The sequence below is a fragment of the Macaca mulatta genome, chromosome 6 (assembly GCF_049350105.2).
Source record: "Macaca mulatta isolate MMU2019108-1 chromosome 6, T2T-MMU8v2.0, whole genome shotgun sequence".
Classification (NCBI taxonomy): domain Eukaryota; kingdom Metazoa; phylum Chordata; class Mammalia; order Primates; family Cercopithecidae; genus Macaca; species Macaca mulatta.
This window is the reverse complement of record NC_133411.1, coordinates 11,095,723-11,111,326: the sequence shown is the minus strand read 5'-3', so window position 1 is coordinate 11,111,326 and position 15,604 is coordinate 11,095,723.

Here is a 15,604-nt window from a genome sequence, read left to right as displayed (position 1 = left end):
AGGAAGGGATCTCATGTAGAAGAGGTCCAGAAAGATAGCAAAAAATCATCCACTGGATTTGGTAGTTAAAGAGCCATAAAAAACATCCCTTCAACTTTGACAAACCTGACAAAAACAAGCAATGGGGAAAGGATTCTGTATTTAATAAATGGTGTTGGGAAAACTGGTTAGCCATATTCAGAAGTTGAAACTGGATCTTTTCCTTACACCTTGTACAAAAATTAACTCAAGATGGATTAAAGACTTAAACATAAGACCTAAAACCATAAAAACCCTAGAAGAAAACTTAGGCAATACCATTCAGGACATAGGCATGGGCAAAGACTTCATGACTAAAACACAAAAAGCAATGGCAACAAAAGCCAAAATTGACAGATGGGATCTAATTAAACTAAAGAGCTTCTGCATAGCAAAAGAAACTATCATAAGAGTGAACAGGCAGCCTACACAGTAGGATAAAATTTTTGCAATCTATCCATCTGACAAAGGGCTAATATCCAGAATCTACAAAAACTCAAACAAATTTACAAGAAAAAAAGCAACCCCATCAAAAAGTGGGCAAAGAATATGAACAGCCACTTCTCAAGAGAAGACATTTATTCAGCCAACAAACATGAAAAAAAGCTAATCACTGGTCATTAGAGAAATAAAAATCAAAACCACAATGAGATACCATGTCATGCCAGTTAAAATGGCAATCATTAAAAAGTCAGGAAATAACATGCTGGAGAGGATGTGGAGAAATAGGAACGCTTTTACACTGTTGGTGGGAGTGTAAATTAGTTCAACTATTGTGGAAGACAGTGTGGCAATTTCTCAAGGATCTAGAACTAGAAATACCATTTTTCCCAGCAATCCCATTACTGGATATATACCCAAATGATTATAAATCATTCTATAAGGACACATGCACATGTATGTTTATTGCTACACTGTTCACAATAGCACAGACTTGGAACCAACCCAAATGCCCATCAACGATAGACTGAATTAAGAAAATGTGGTACATATATACCATGGAATACTATGCAGCCATAAAAAAAGGATGAGTTCATGTCCTATGCAGGGACGTGGATGAAGTTGGAAACCATCATTCTTAGCAAACTGACACAAGAACAGAAAACCAAACACAGCATGTTCTCGCTCATAAGTGGGAGTTGAACAATGAGAGCACATTGACACAGGGAGGGGAACAGCACACACTGGGGCCTGTCAGGGGGTGTGGGGCTAGGGGAAGGATAGCTTTAGGAGAAATATCTAATGTAGACGATGGGTTGATGGGTGCAGCAGGGTTGATGGGTGCAGCAAACCAGCAGGGTGTGTGTATACCTATGTAACGAACCTGCACGTTCTGCGCTTGTACCCCAGAACTTGAAGTATAATAATAAAAAAAAGTGTTATCACCATCACCACCACAATACTCTAGCCTTCTCCCATAAATATGTAGCATTTATCACTAAAAAAAAGAAAAAAGAAAAGAGATTGCAGGGGGTTGGGAATAAAGGGATAAGTGAATACTGAGGATCTAAGTGAAGACAATGGTTTCATGGATATTCAATAGTATGAATGAATATATATGCATGATTCTTTATCAACCTATGCTTTACCAGTTACTCTGAGCTAATTATGTGATTTGGGGTCTACAAGCATCCCTGCTCCCTCCTTTAACAGAGCTCCCCTCCCTCCATCTTTGGTAATAGGGAGCTCCATGCTCATTAGCTTCGCTGTGGGTAGTAACTTTTATTGTTTGGTGGTGGTGGTAGGTAGGGGCAAACAAACAAACCCAAACCTCTTAAAATTGTGAAAAACTCTGAGAGGGAAAAATCCACATGTAAGTTCTGAAGCCACCCACTGTATTAGCTTTCTAGGGTTGTCGTAACGAAGTAACATAGACTCGGTGAGTTAACCAACAGAAATGCATTGTCTCACAGTTCTGGAGGCTGGAAGTCTGTCTTATATGGAGGAGTTACAGGTAGTTAGGCATGAGCAGGGCAGGAGTGGGCCCTTCCTCCACCCACTAGAATGTCTGGTGATGGTCAGCGGTTATTGCATTGCCTTTCTAAAAATGATAGTTTGGCAGCGCCAGGGAGAGGCCACTTCCAAATGGTCCACACCCATTAACATCAAAATGTTAATTGAACGCAAACCCCAGGGAGAAGCAACTTCCTGGGCATACGTGTTAAGAGACAAAAGTGATGAAGTATGATCTTCTGGGGGCAACTCCACCAGAAAAGGGAAGAAAGGCTCAGGTGGGCATGCATATAAGTCCTTAAACACACTGTGCTGTGCTCAGTTCCAAAGGGTAAAACAAGCACTGGGCACGTGGAAAGCCCATTCTAAAGGGAAGAATCATGGGAAAGAGGTGAGGCCCAAAAGTCCTGGGATCAAGGTGAAAGGCTCTCGTTTTGCAGTCTTTTTTTGTTCTCTTTTCTCTCTTGGATCTTCCAGGTGCCCACTTGGGTCTCTTTCAAACGAATTTTCCTTTCTTTTCCTGTTCTAAAGCCTTTTAAATAAACTAGCACTCCTGCTCTGAAACTTGCCTCGGTCTCTTTTTCTGCTTTATGCCCCTCAGTTGAATTCCTTCTTCTGAGGAGGCAAGGACTGAAGTTGCTGTGGATCCCTACAGATTCAGCACCAGTAACTCGGGAGAACTCAGATCTCTTCCGCCGGGAACAGAGGTGTCAGCAGGGTTGGTTCCTTCCGAGGCTGTGAAGGAAGACTCTGTTCCAGGCCTCCGTCCTTGGCTTGTCCATGGTCGTCATCTCCCTGTGCCTTCCCACGGTCTTCCCTCTATTTGTACCTTTCTCTGTGTCCAAATTTCCCTTTTGTAAGGACACCATTTGTAGTGGATGAGGACCTCATCTAAAATGACCTCATTTTAACTTAATCACCTCGTTAAAGACCCTATCTTCAAATACAGTCATATACTGAGGAACTGAGGGGAGAGGACTTCAACATACGCATTTTTGGAGAGACACTTCAGCCCACAACACTCACCCTATGCATTGATCTATAAATGGGTATTAGGGGAGTTTTGGAATCTAATCATGATGTCAGTGATTAGGAAGGAGAGTCAGTGGCTCTCAGGAAATTATGGTGTATTAACATGTCTAAAGCTGTACTTAGTCTATTCTAAACCACCTCATCTGAAAAAAGACCTTGTCAGTAGAGAGCAGATTATAAACAAGGAGCTCAGAGATTGAAACTTAGCGAGCAGAACATTTCTGGTGCAGGAACTTCACTGCTCATAGAGAGGATGTCTAGTAGTAGGCACAGGTTTTGGTCTCTCTGAAAGGTTTGTTTCCCCAAGACTTGATATCACTATCCTTCAAATTATTCTACAAGCTTCCCTTGTCCTCACTTCATGCTCATCAAACAACCTTTTGTTTGTAACTGTCAATGGTGGAGTTTTCAACAGGGAGAGAATGTGCTGATCAGAAGAAGTATCCTGCTGAGTCAAGAATTCTTTTGTTGGGATTTAGAACTGGCATTCTTATTTACACATCTGTCTGTTGAGGACGGATGGAGCCAGTCTCTTTGAGACCTCTGAATACTTCACCCAGCACTGCTCCTCTGGGAGACTGGCTTTTAAGTGGTCTTCTCAGGCAGGCTTCTGTAGCTTTCTCCTGCAAATGCAACATTTGTCAATGGTTTTAGTAAAGGATCTTGTGGGAAGACTTTGAACCATTTGCTAAAATTAAGTTTTTGGATTATGGTTGGCTTTTTATTACCCATATTATGTCTGTCTCTTATTGCCGCAAGTAATTGAAATGCAAAGACAACTTGGCAGTGTTCCATAGCTTATCTATCATTCTATTTTTCTGCAGTCTTTTGTGGTTTTATTACTTTATGGTAGCGTCTCATTAGACCAAGACCTCTCCTGAGAAATCATTTGTCACTGAAAATATCATTGTTATAGCCACAAAAAAGTGGATGTCTCTGGCATGCCTAGAACTGGTGAGGCCTTTCTTCATGTTCCACAGAAGTGTTTGTGCACAGCATCCTCTTGCCCTTAGCCACTCCAGTTCCTGTCACTCTCAGCTAGGCTTCCCTTTCTCATTTGCCTTGAAGGGGCTCTTGTGTCCTGAATGTACTGTTTTTATTAAAATAAGCATGACTGATAAATCCACTATGAGTTATTAATATTCTATGACTTCTATACCAAAGAGTGGCTGTATTTTGACCCATGATTCAGGAGATATCTTCTGAAGACTAGAAAACAGGAGTTGCAGTGGTGAAATATTTATATTTCCTTTACCTAAGACTTCAAGGACAAACAAGAAGGTGGAAGCATCCTGAAAGGAGAAGTCTGAAGAACTCTGGGTGTGAACCACTTAAAGAGAATAAAGAGGCTAGTATGATAAAATGACTAATTGAAGAAGTATGGGTACAAGATTGTTTTTGTGCAATGTATTAGCAAATTTTTGCACTTTTTTGTAATAAAAAGTATTATATATTCTTGTGTTAGTGAGGCTTGTCCAGACAAACAGAGCCCATAGGATATGAACGTATGCCTCTTACTCGGGGAAAGTCAGTCTTTTGTTCTATTCAGACCTTCAACTGATTGGATGAAACGCAATCTCATCCATAATGTGGATAAGACAACCACACTATGGAGAACATTCTGTTTTACTCAAAGTCTCAATTTTTTTTTTTTAATTTTATTTTTTATTTTTTTTAAATTTATTTATTATTATTATACTTTAAGTTGTAGGGTACATGTGCATAACGTGCAGGTTTGTTACATATGTATACTTGTGCCATGTTGCTGTGCTGCACCCATCAACTCGTCATTTACATCAGGTATAACTCCCAATGCAATTCCTCCCCCCTCCCCCCTCCCCATGATAGGCCCCGGTGTGTGATGTTCCCCTTCCTGAGTCCAAGTGATCTCATTGTTCAGTTCCCACCTATGAGTGAGAACATGCGGTGTTTGGTTTTCTGTTCTTGTGACATGGAATACTATGCAGCCATAAAAAAGGATGAGTTTGAGTCCTTTGTAGGGACTTGGATGCAGCTGGAATCCATCATTCTTAGCAAAGTCTCAATTTAAGTGTAAATCTCATTGAAAAACCATGTCCCCAGAAACAAACAGAATAATGCTTGAACAATATGTAGGCACCATGGCCTAGTCAAGTTTTCACATAAAATTAACTATCACACTAATACTCTCCAAAAGTATAAAAGCATTTTGATTGAAATTATGTTGGCAGTAGCTTTTTCACTTTCAACAAGGTGGCTGACTTGTGGGCAGATGGCAAAGAAGAGACAGTAATGGGAATCCATGTTTGGGGGGGTGGAACCAGGGGAAATTTTCTTCATTAGTCAATGGAAGGTTTTGAATCTTAGAACCTGTTTGAGGGCATGCATTCATGAGACCCACATTGTTGATTTCATGTATGTTCAGTTTCAGATAAGCCTTTAGAAAATTTTGGGTTCGATGCAAGGACACTTATTGGGAAGAACAACCAGTTGGGTGATGAGGTCATTCTATGCGGACTTGGAATTGATTAAAGGTCATTGTTCTAGGATCTGTAACCTTCAATGTTTTTATCAGTAACTTGAATGAAGATATATAGATGTGATCATTGTGATTTTTTTTTGATGTTATAAGTCTGGATTGACAGTGTATAAATTAGAATAAAATAAGAATCCAAGATGACATGAAAAGATCCAATAAGGAGTTGAATCTATGTGGAAACTTACAGGAGCACATTTGTGATCCCATTCTTGGTTTCTCAAGCACTTTTGCAGTCTATAGGAAGATAGGGTTGTGGCCAAGTAATACAGCATGCATAAGAAATTCTTAGAAGTCTTAAGGTGACAGTTCCCCCAAAGCAAACTAGATGCTTTGAAAAGCTTGGGCTGTTTTTGCTTGCCTGCTTGCCAACATGGTGTTGACTAGGAGAGGGTGCTGTGTTAAACAGAGGTCACAAAGCAATCAGCCACCCTATCTGGTCATCGTGTACTCAAATAGCATTGCCAAAAAGGGCTTTCATTTAAAAATGGGTGGAAGGCAGGGTGCTTGGTGAGACGTTTCCATATGCCTTTTCTTGTTACTGTCACATTTTTCAGAAAACTAGCACTGATAACTTGTTTCCACAGTGCTAGTGCTGGTTTCCACTTTATAATACAAATCCATTTGTAATGGCAAATGTGTCTCTATTAGGATAGTTAGCTTTAACCAATTATTTAAGTGCTTTGTAAGACATTTATTTTGCCCAATGTTTCATCAGCATCAAGGATTTAAAAAACTTTGATCTTCCCTTTTCTGAAATTATTTTATAAGAGTGATGGGTTTACTAAAATTTACTGTGAAGCTAACCTGATTAAGCTATTTTAAAGAGGATTAGGCTATTCAAGGGAAGATGGATTCTAGTCCCATGACTAATATTTTGGCCAATACAGCATAATTCTTTCTGATTATGAAAATTGGTTAGTAACCATTTCAATACGTGCCATCCATTTCTGGTTACAATAAACAGTATTAAAATGTTTCTGTTGGAACTTTGTTATAGATTAACTCTATATCTCTGAATTAATCACTGTGTGGTAGGGAAACCTGCCATGTTGCAGGAGGAACTAGGGGTAAAAGTACTCTTGTTGACATTTGCAGGGGACTCATTTTATCCATGTGTTTCCCATTATTTAATCAAGGTTGAGTACAGAAAAGAGAGTGGGATAGTAATGGTAATAATCATCTCAGAGGGATCTGGTCTTTGCCAGGATAGAATTAAGTTTCCAGGTTGAGGTTTCCAAATGTTTTTTTACCTAAAAGAAAACAAGCTTACTTGTGTTTATTATAATCATTGTGCTAAAATTTACAATAGATATAAGCTTTAGAAGAGTGGTTAATTAACATCACTTCTTAAGCTTAAGGGGATATCTTACAGATTTTGTGGCTGTATTTTTGTACCCAAAGGCTCTTGGTCTGATTAAAAAAGAAAAAAGAACCTTGGGAATACTTTTATGCTGAAAGAAGTCAGAAATGTGGTTTGGTATTAAAATAGCAGATTTTCTGGGAGATGTTGAGAGTTTATAAAGACAAGAGACAAATTTGGGACTACATTAGTGAAACTAAACTCATGCCATACCCTGATGCTTTCTGTTCTTTGTCCTCTAATTAGATCCTTCACCATTCCTTATTACTTCAAAGCAACATCAGGTTGCTCAAGCTGGACACTTGGTCATCATCCCTGCGGCAGAGTTCATCTTCCTAAATACCTGTCCACTTCTCTCTGCCTCCATACCATCATCTGGGTCAGATCTATAATCATATCGTGGAAATAGCAATTGATTTTTCTTCCCCAAATTTCCTTAGCTCCCTACTGATTATTCTTGACACTGCAGTGGAGTTAGGTTTTTAAAACATACATTTCATCATGTTGACCCTCTGCTTAAACCCCTAAATGGCTCACCATTGCTTTTTAGATAAGCTTAAAACCCTTACTTTGACCCACTGGACCCCGATTCTTGGCCCCAGGTTACCCCTGCAGCTGCATCCTCCTCCTCTCTCATCCTCTGTGCTCCATGCCAACCCTTATTCGGTTCTTTGAAGAGAGGCTTCTCAATCCAAAGCTCGCAAGCATATTTCTAATGCTGGGACCTTCTTCTTCCCCCTCCACCTTCCCAACTTTATCTTGCTGACACCTACTTATGCTTCAGCCCTCACAGTGGCTAGAGTTGCCTGGGACTGCCTTTTCTGAGCCTGTTGTCAAGTTTTACTCTCCCAGCATGTGCTCACACCACCCAGTACTTTTCCCTCACTGCACCATTGTGATCAAGTAATTATCTGTTTCCCTAGCTGTTTGGTGTCCCTCTCACCTGCTAAATTGTAAGCTCCCAGTGGGGCAAGCGCCGTGCCTTCTCCATTCCAGAGCTTTTCCTGGAGCTCACTATATTGTAGGGACTTACTACTTATTTGTTGAATAGAAAAATAAGTGAAAAATATGAGCATGGAGTCACTGTGCCAGGGAAACGTCTCATATGAGCTTCAAGGTTTTTGGCATATATATATATATATGCATGTATGTATGAGTGGAAGATAATGTGAGTAAATACTAGCCAAATATGTCTCCCCTCCTCCATTATCCCCTTCTCCCTTTTGGTACATCTGTGCATTTTGCAATCATTCCTGAAGGAAAGGGCTGCTAAGAGCAAAGAGCTGAGAAAAGCGGGGCAGGTCTCCTTCTGGTTTGCAAATTGTAAAAGCTGAATGTGGTATAACAAGGAATATATCCAGTCTTCATCTTCACTTCCTGGCGCAGGTCTTCAAAACCTTGGCATTTCCTGAGTGATAGGAATGTCTGTTGGCTAATATTTATATAATTTTTGTCAAAACATAGACAAATGGAACCATGCCTAGGTTTATTATTCTACAATTTGAACTTTTGTGGCACTCAGGATAATAGACCTCCAAAGATGTCCATATGCTAATCCCTGGAATTTGTGACTATGTTATCTTAAATGACTAAAGCAACTTTGCAGATGTGATTAAGGGGCTTGAGATAGGGAGGGTATCCTGGATTATCTGTGTGGCCCCCATGTAATCACAGGGGCCTTATAAGAGGCAGGCAGAAAGGTCAGAGTCAAGAAGCAGATGTGCCAGTGGAAGCAGAGGGCAGAGTCAGAGTCAGAGTAGAAGATGCCTCACTCCTGGCCTTGAAGATGGAGAAAGCAACCATGAGCCAAGGCCTGCAGGCAGCCTCCAGAAGCTGGGAAGGCAAGGAGAACATATTCTCCCTGAGAGCCTCCAGAAGGAATACCATCCTGCTGACATCTTGATTTTAGCCGACAGAGACCCATTTAAATTTTGACCTCCAGAACTGCAAAATACATTTGTTTCTTAAATCCACTAAATTTGTGGTAATTTATTACAGCAGCCATAGGAAACTAAAACTTCTACTTAAGTAATAAACATTTTCCAGACCCATAAATATATTCTTTTAGCTTCATTGTAATGACTCTAATCATTTTCCACTATGGAGCTATCCCATAATTATCTACTAATTTCCTTTGTTGAGCACTGTTGTGATACCTTGGTTCTTGTCGTAGTTTAAAAGAATTTAAGAGATGCACAGCAAAGGAGATGCAGCATAGAGTAATTTATTGCTAGAGAAAAAGAATGTTCTGAAAGTTAGTCGCAGAATAGACAGTAATTGTAAGAAAGAGAATCAGGGCAGGCTGCTCGAAAGGATGAGACAGCAAAGACTGGCTCTAGGGAGACTCCCATTAGGGGAGTCTTACACAATTATTCATAAGTAGGTGGGAAGAGGTTTTGCTATAAACATGTTCTGGGTGGTCCTCTGGGTGCACACGCGCAGTAGCTGCACATTCCTGTTTGTACATTGCATGTCTCATTAGCATCTTAAATCTCCACCCAGGGGTGTGTTTTTTACTATTATAATGAGCAAAAGGTCAGTTTGAGGACAGGTAAAATCAAAGTGCACATGCTCTCTAGAGGAGAAAGTCCCTACTGAAGATAGCTTTGCTTGAATAAGCTCAACTACAATGCGATTGTGTTGACTCTCGGGTCACTACGGTTGCTGCATCCGAGAACCTTCCTTGATGACCTATCCTGCCTCACTTTAGATTGCTTCCAGATTTTTTTTTTCTTGCTGTATGAACACTACTGTGATTAATACCCTTGAGATATGTCCTTTTGCACTTTTCTGGTATTTCCGTAGGATCAATTTCTAGAAGTGTAGTTCTAAGGAATGCAAATTTCAAAGGTTTGTGACATACGTTGACATTTGCATTTGAGACATAGAGATTTTCTGTGTGAATGTGTTGACTTCATCAGTCCTTCTCTGTGAAACATGATGAAATTAGGTCTGCTAAAAGAGAACATTCCTTCATATTTGAATCCGATCATTTAGTCTTCCTGCTGTTCTCTATCTACAAAGATGAGAAAAGAAAGATCTAAAATAGTGCAGAGAGGGGGCCTGCTTTGTGGATGTCAATCGGCAGGTTCTTTTCTGGGGAATTCCTGCTGAGCGTCAGAAAATGACATCTTGAAACAAAGCTGGGGTCAAAGAAGTTGAACCCATGCATCAGTTGCACTTGAATATACCAACTTCTTCTCCAACGTGTTTACCCGCGTGGATGTGAATTTGCCCCTTTGTGACTGGGCACATGGTTTGGGATGCTGTGGACCCTCTGTGGGCACGCTGCCATGATAGCTGGTACTGCAGTTGGGAATATTCTGCATGAATTTCCAAGAGCATTTGTTATGCATGTTAATTACATGTCCACACTCTATTATTTGAAATTTATTTTCAAATAAGTTATTATTTGAGTCTATTAGAGTCAATCAGGGACTAAACGATTAATATGACATGGATATTGCATGGGGAAAATGGTAATAAGTCCAGAGTTTTAACAATTTGGGGTTTCAATTTAGAAAGCAATGTAGTACTTATTTTGGCTATAGACACCTTTTTTTGCTTCTAAAATATTATGGTTAATTCAGAAGTGACCCGAATCTATGCATAAAGGAGGACAGGAGATAAGAGGGGAAAGAGAAACTCCAGAGTGTGGGAGAGTGTAGTAAGAGTATAACTGGACAAATCCTAAGTATGCTAGAGTAGGTTACAGTTCCTCAGGTAACATGTATTGCCCATCATGCCTATTACTCTGGTTCTGTAAACAAATTCTATATTATTAATTACCAACATATGAATGACAGTATCTGATGGTGGGTGCATTTAGGTAAATAGCTACAGATACATCTTCAAGGGACTGTTGACCACATACCAAAGGATCTCTAGATCTCCAAAAGGCCAAACATCTAGGAGAAAATAAAAATAAATCTGGATGTCTATTTTCACAGTATAAAACGTAAAGTCACTCTAAAATATCTGAGTGTTTGAATTTTTCAATTTTCTTCCAAAAATCTTGGTTATTGGAACCAAGTCTAGGAAATATCCTCTTTCCCTAGTCTTCCCCCTTAGGCAGGGCAAGATAGGGCTGCATAACAAATAGCACACACTTGGTAGATCATAGCAGACATTTGTTGCCCTCACAGTTCTGGAGGCTGGAAGTCAAAAATCAAGGCATCAGCAGGGTCAGCAGGCCCACTGAAGGGTCTTGGGAGAATCTTTCCTTGCCTCCTCCAGCTTCTGGTGGCTCCAGGTGTTCCTTGGGTCATAGCTGCCTTATTCCAATGTCTGCCTTCGTCTTCACGTAGCCTTCTCTTCCTCTCTTGGTCTTCTTTTCTGTTTTCTTTAAGGACACTGTTGTTGGATTAAGGGACCATTCGGGTGAACCAGGATAATCACATCTGGAGATCCTTAACTTAATTACATTCACAGTGACCCTTCTTCCAGATAAGGTCACATTCACTGATTCTGAGGATTAGGACATGAATATATCTTTTTGGGGGACTACCATTCAATCCACTACCCTTCCCCTAACCCCCACCTGCCATCATTGCTCCACTGCAGGCTGATGTGGCTGGAGCAGGCTGAAGCTGCTTGGTTCACTGCCAGAGAGACAGAATATATGAATGGATAAAGCCACACCAGATGTGAAAATAGAACTATAGCCCATAATCTGTAGAGAACTGCTGTATTCGTCCGTGTTCATGCTGATAAAAACATACTTGAGACTGGGCAATTTACAAAAGAAAGAAGTTTAATTGGACTTAACAATTCCACATGACTGAGGAGGCCTCCAAATCATGGTGGAAGGCAAGGAGGGGCAAGTCACTTCTTAAGAGGATGGTGGCAGGCAAAGAGAGAGAACTTGTGCAGGGAACCTCTTCTTTTAAAAAACATCAGATCTTGTGAGACTTATTATCGCGAGAATAGGACGGGAAAGACTTGTCCCCATGATTCAGTGACCTCCCACTCGGTCCCTCCCACAACACATGGGAATTCAAGATGAGATTTGGGTGGGGACAGAGCCAAACCACATCACCTGCCCAGGAAACCATCTCATTATCTACAGCAGGGATCCCCAACCCCTGGGCCGCAGACCGGCACCAGCCTGTGGCCTGTTAGGACCTCGGATGTACAGCAGGAGGTGAGTGGTGGGCGAGTGAGCATTACTACCTGAGCTCTGCCTCCTGTCAGATCCGCAGTGGTATTAGAGTCTCATAGGAGCATGAACCCTATTGGAAACTGCACATGCAAGGGATCTAGGTTGTACTCTCCTTATGAGAACCTAATGCCTGATGATCTGAAGTGGAGCAGTTTCATCCTGAAACCATCCCCTCCCACCTCATCGCCCACCTCTTGCCCCGGTCTTGTGAAAAAATTGTCTTTCACAAAACTGGGTCCTGGTACCAGAAAGGTTGGGGACTGCTGATCTATAGCAACCAGCCTAGGAAGTCAGATTGCTGCCTCTCGCCACCAAATGAACCAAACAATAGCACCTGTAGCAACCAGCCCCAGGTGGCCAGGACTTGATGCATCACCGACAACTCTAATTTTTTCCCCTACTTCCAACACAGGACCTGCCAGAGAAAGCCAGATTCACTCCCCTAACCAATCCCATGGGATTCCTGGCTTCTAGTGAACCCCACCTGCAGCTTCCCCAGGCCATCAGCCTCCGCTCAGGGCACACCTGCAGCCTCCCCCTTTGCCACTGTGAAGCTTCCCTGATCGTCTGCCTCCCTTCAGTCTCTGCGAAACACCGGTGACAGTGACTGCCTCCCTTGCTGTAACAAGTAAAGAGTAAACAGCCTGTGCCTGCTCTCTGTTGCTGGTCTTTGTTTATTTCAGCCTTTGCTATTCTTCTGGCTGTATCGGGCCAACATCCTCAGCTGGAGTTCTCCTTGAACATCTCTTTTCCACACCTGCAATATCTGTCTGCTACCACACAGGAGCCAAATTCAAACTATTCATGCAACTAGAACTGGGTGGCAGTGGAAGGGAGACAAGGGGATGTAACGAGCAGAGGGCTCGGTGGCTTCAGAACCAGCAGAGTGGGGACAGCAACGGGACCTGTGGCCAGGTGTCAGAATGCACCTCAGAAATGATTCAAGCCCCACTCTTAAATCTGCATGTATTAAAAGCTCCTCATGGGTACAACGCAGACATTTTATAAATTGTGTTGTTTTCTAGATTTTCTCCTTGAATTCTCTGGCCTTTTCTTGGTCACTGAATGAGGTTGCCTTTGGGATATAGTAGTGTTTATTTTCTATTGCCCTATAAGTATGGACCGTTGACAGGGAGTTACCTTTAGCAGTAATAGATTTTTTAGGCATATGACTGTATGAAGCTGGTTATGAAAGGAGAAGCAAGGAGAGGCCCGAAGGGGTTAACTCCAAAGGGGCAAATCTGGAACGCAGGAGAGGAAAGCAAGAAATAGTGCGGGAAGCTGGAAGAGGCCATGTGGTTTGATATAAATAGTGTGGGGCTGAGGTCAGGTGACGTCAAACAGGGGCCCAATTTATAGGACCCTCGTCACTCCTGTCTGCTCCACAATTCATGCTCTGGTACTAGTCTGACATTTGCTCAATGAGACAATAATTCTGGGCCTCTGTTTTTTCAAGTGAAAAGGCCCAGCTTTCATTAAAACACCGTGTAGTCCCTGGGACCGGCTGACTCTAACAGCCCCGAGGATGGATTGGAACAGTGGTTTCCAAGCTGAGCTCCCCTGGGAGCGTCTAGGTTTTTCACGAAGTTGCTTGGGGCAGCTTACAGGGACCCTGGATCGCCCTCAAGATCTGTTCCTCATGTTGATGTGAATAATGCCACATTTATCAGTTTTTATGTTGGGCTTCTATCTATGCTTCACCTTGAAGAAATTTTCTTTTAGCTAAACCTTTTGAAAACACTGAAGCAGAGTGTGCTGGGCAGTATGACATGAGCCAGCAGTCTGGCTTTCCTGTCTTTGGCTGCATCCCCAAGCTACATGTCAAATATGCATGTTTCAGGAAATACGCAACAATGGTCCCTGCTCACTCACCTCGCTCCAGGGTGTTGGCGACCCCCACTTATCAGGCTGTAGTTGAGTCACTGACTAGTTACAAACAGTGTGAAAATTAGCACAGACATAACGTAACTGATTTTGCAGCACCCCTGGAGAGAAGGCGTAATTGCTTCTGATCACACAGATGAAAAGCTGGAAATGCAAACTATTTAAAGGTTACCTTGCATGATACTGGATGGGTCATGAGGACAGCCACAACCAGAACTGGAGCCGGCCACATCCAAGCCCAACATCCCCAGCCATCCATGACCTCTTTTTGCACAGCTGACTTTGAACTTGTCTGCTGCCTCTGAGTAGGGAGTAGCCACTGACTGCTAATTTTTGCTGCCCACAGAACTTACGCTCAGCTTCTCTATGGTGAAGATAGGATTTCAGCATTGAAATTCCTGCTTGGGAAGCAAGTGAAATAAAAAACAAACAAGATCTTTCTCTCTACTTAATATCCACTGTGGACCCCGGGCCTGCAGCACATATACTGACCATGCAGCTTGAAGGACCCGGGCCTCGCCTAGGTTCACTGTGGCCATTGGGTTATAACTCACAAGGGTTTCTGAAAGACTCCAGCTATCATCCAGTTAGAACAGGATAGGGGTGTATGGAAGGGAGGCGTTGCTCTCTGGTTGCTATAACAAATTGCCACAAACGTAGTTTAAAGAACTCAGAACGGTGTCTCACTATCCTAAAATCAAGGTGTCAGTGGGGCCAGCTCCTTCTGGAGGCTCCAGCGAGGACCTGTTCCTCATCTTTCCCACTTTTAAGGCTGCTGGGTGCATCATTTCCATCACTTTCAAGGTCACGTTGCCTTTTCCTCTTCTGTGATAGTGCTTCTTCCTCAGCCCTTTCTTATAAGGACACCTGTGCTATGAAACTGAACTCACCTGGAGAATCCAGGATACTCTCCCCATCTCAAGATGCTGAGTCGTATCCACAGTGTCCTATTGACAGAACGTATCCACAGGGCCAAGGGACTAGGACACGGACCTCATGAGGGGCCACTGTCCAGCCCACCTTACTAGGAGGTTCTTAGACTGGGTGGAGTGCAGAGTGAATCCAAGCTGCAGACTCAACTGAGGCTGGAAGGAGCGCCATCTCCTCTGGGAGAGTGGGCAAGGCGAATAGGTGTTCGAGAATCTTCTGTTACCAGCTGGATACAGGATGAGGTTTTGGGCCTCTGACAGCACTGCAGGATTCTCAAACTGTCTGGATTTTGGAAACCTCTCATCCTCTAGAACTGGAACATGGAGAAGGGAGGGCACAAAAGCTCTGGGATGGGGAATTTTCAGAGGAATCAGCTCTTTAGAAAGAGTCAGAAAGATGCGGGAGTGCTGGGAGCGCTCTGTGTGAGGCCATGGCCTGAGCCTTGGAAATGACATAGGACAGAGGGCCAATGGCCCAGCTTGTCTTTCACCCTGGGCACCTGCTGGCCAGTCAGTTAGCATCAGTTTCCTGGGCCGCCACAGAAATGCAATTCAAAAACACCTAATGATTTTATTTTATTTCTGTTGTTCACTCTTTTAAAATGTGTATTTATTATATATTTCTAACAATTATTGCAACACAAGTTCAGGGCGAAACATTTGGATAATTAAAAAACCCATAAGTCTGTCAGAATCCTGTGGTCCAGTCACCTGCTAGTCTAAGGTGATACCCCTGTGTTATAGGCAAA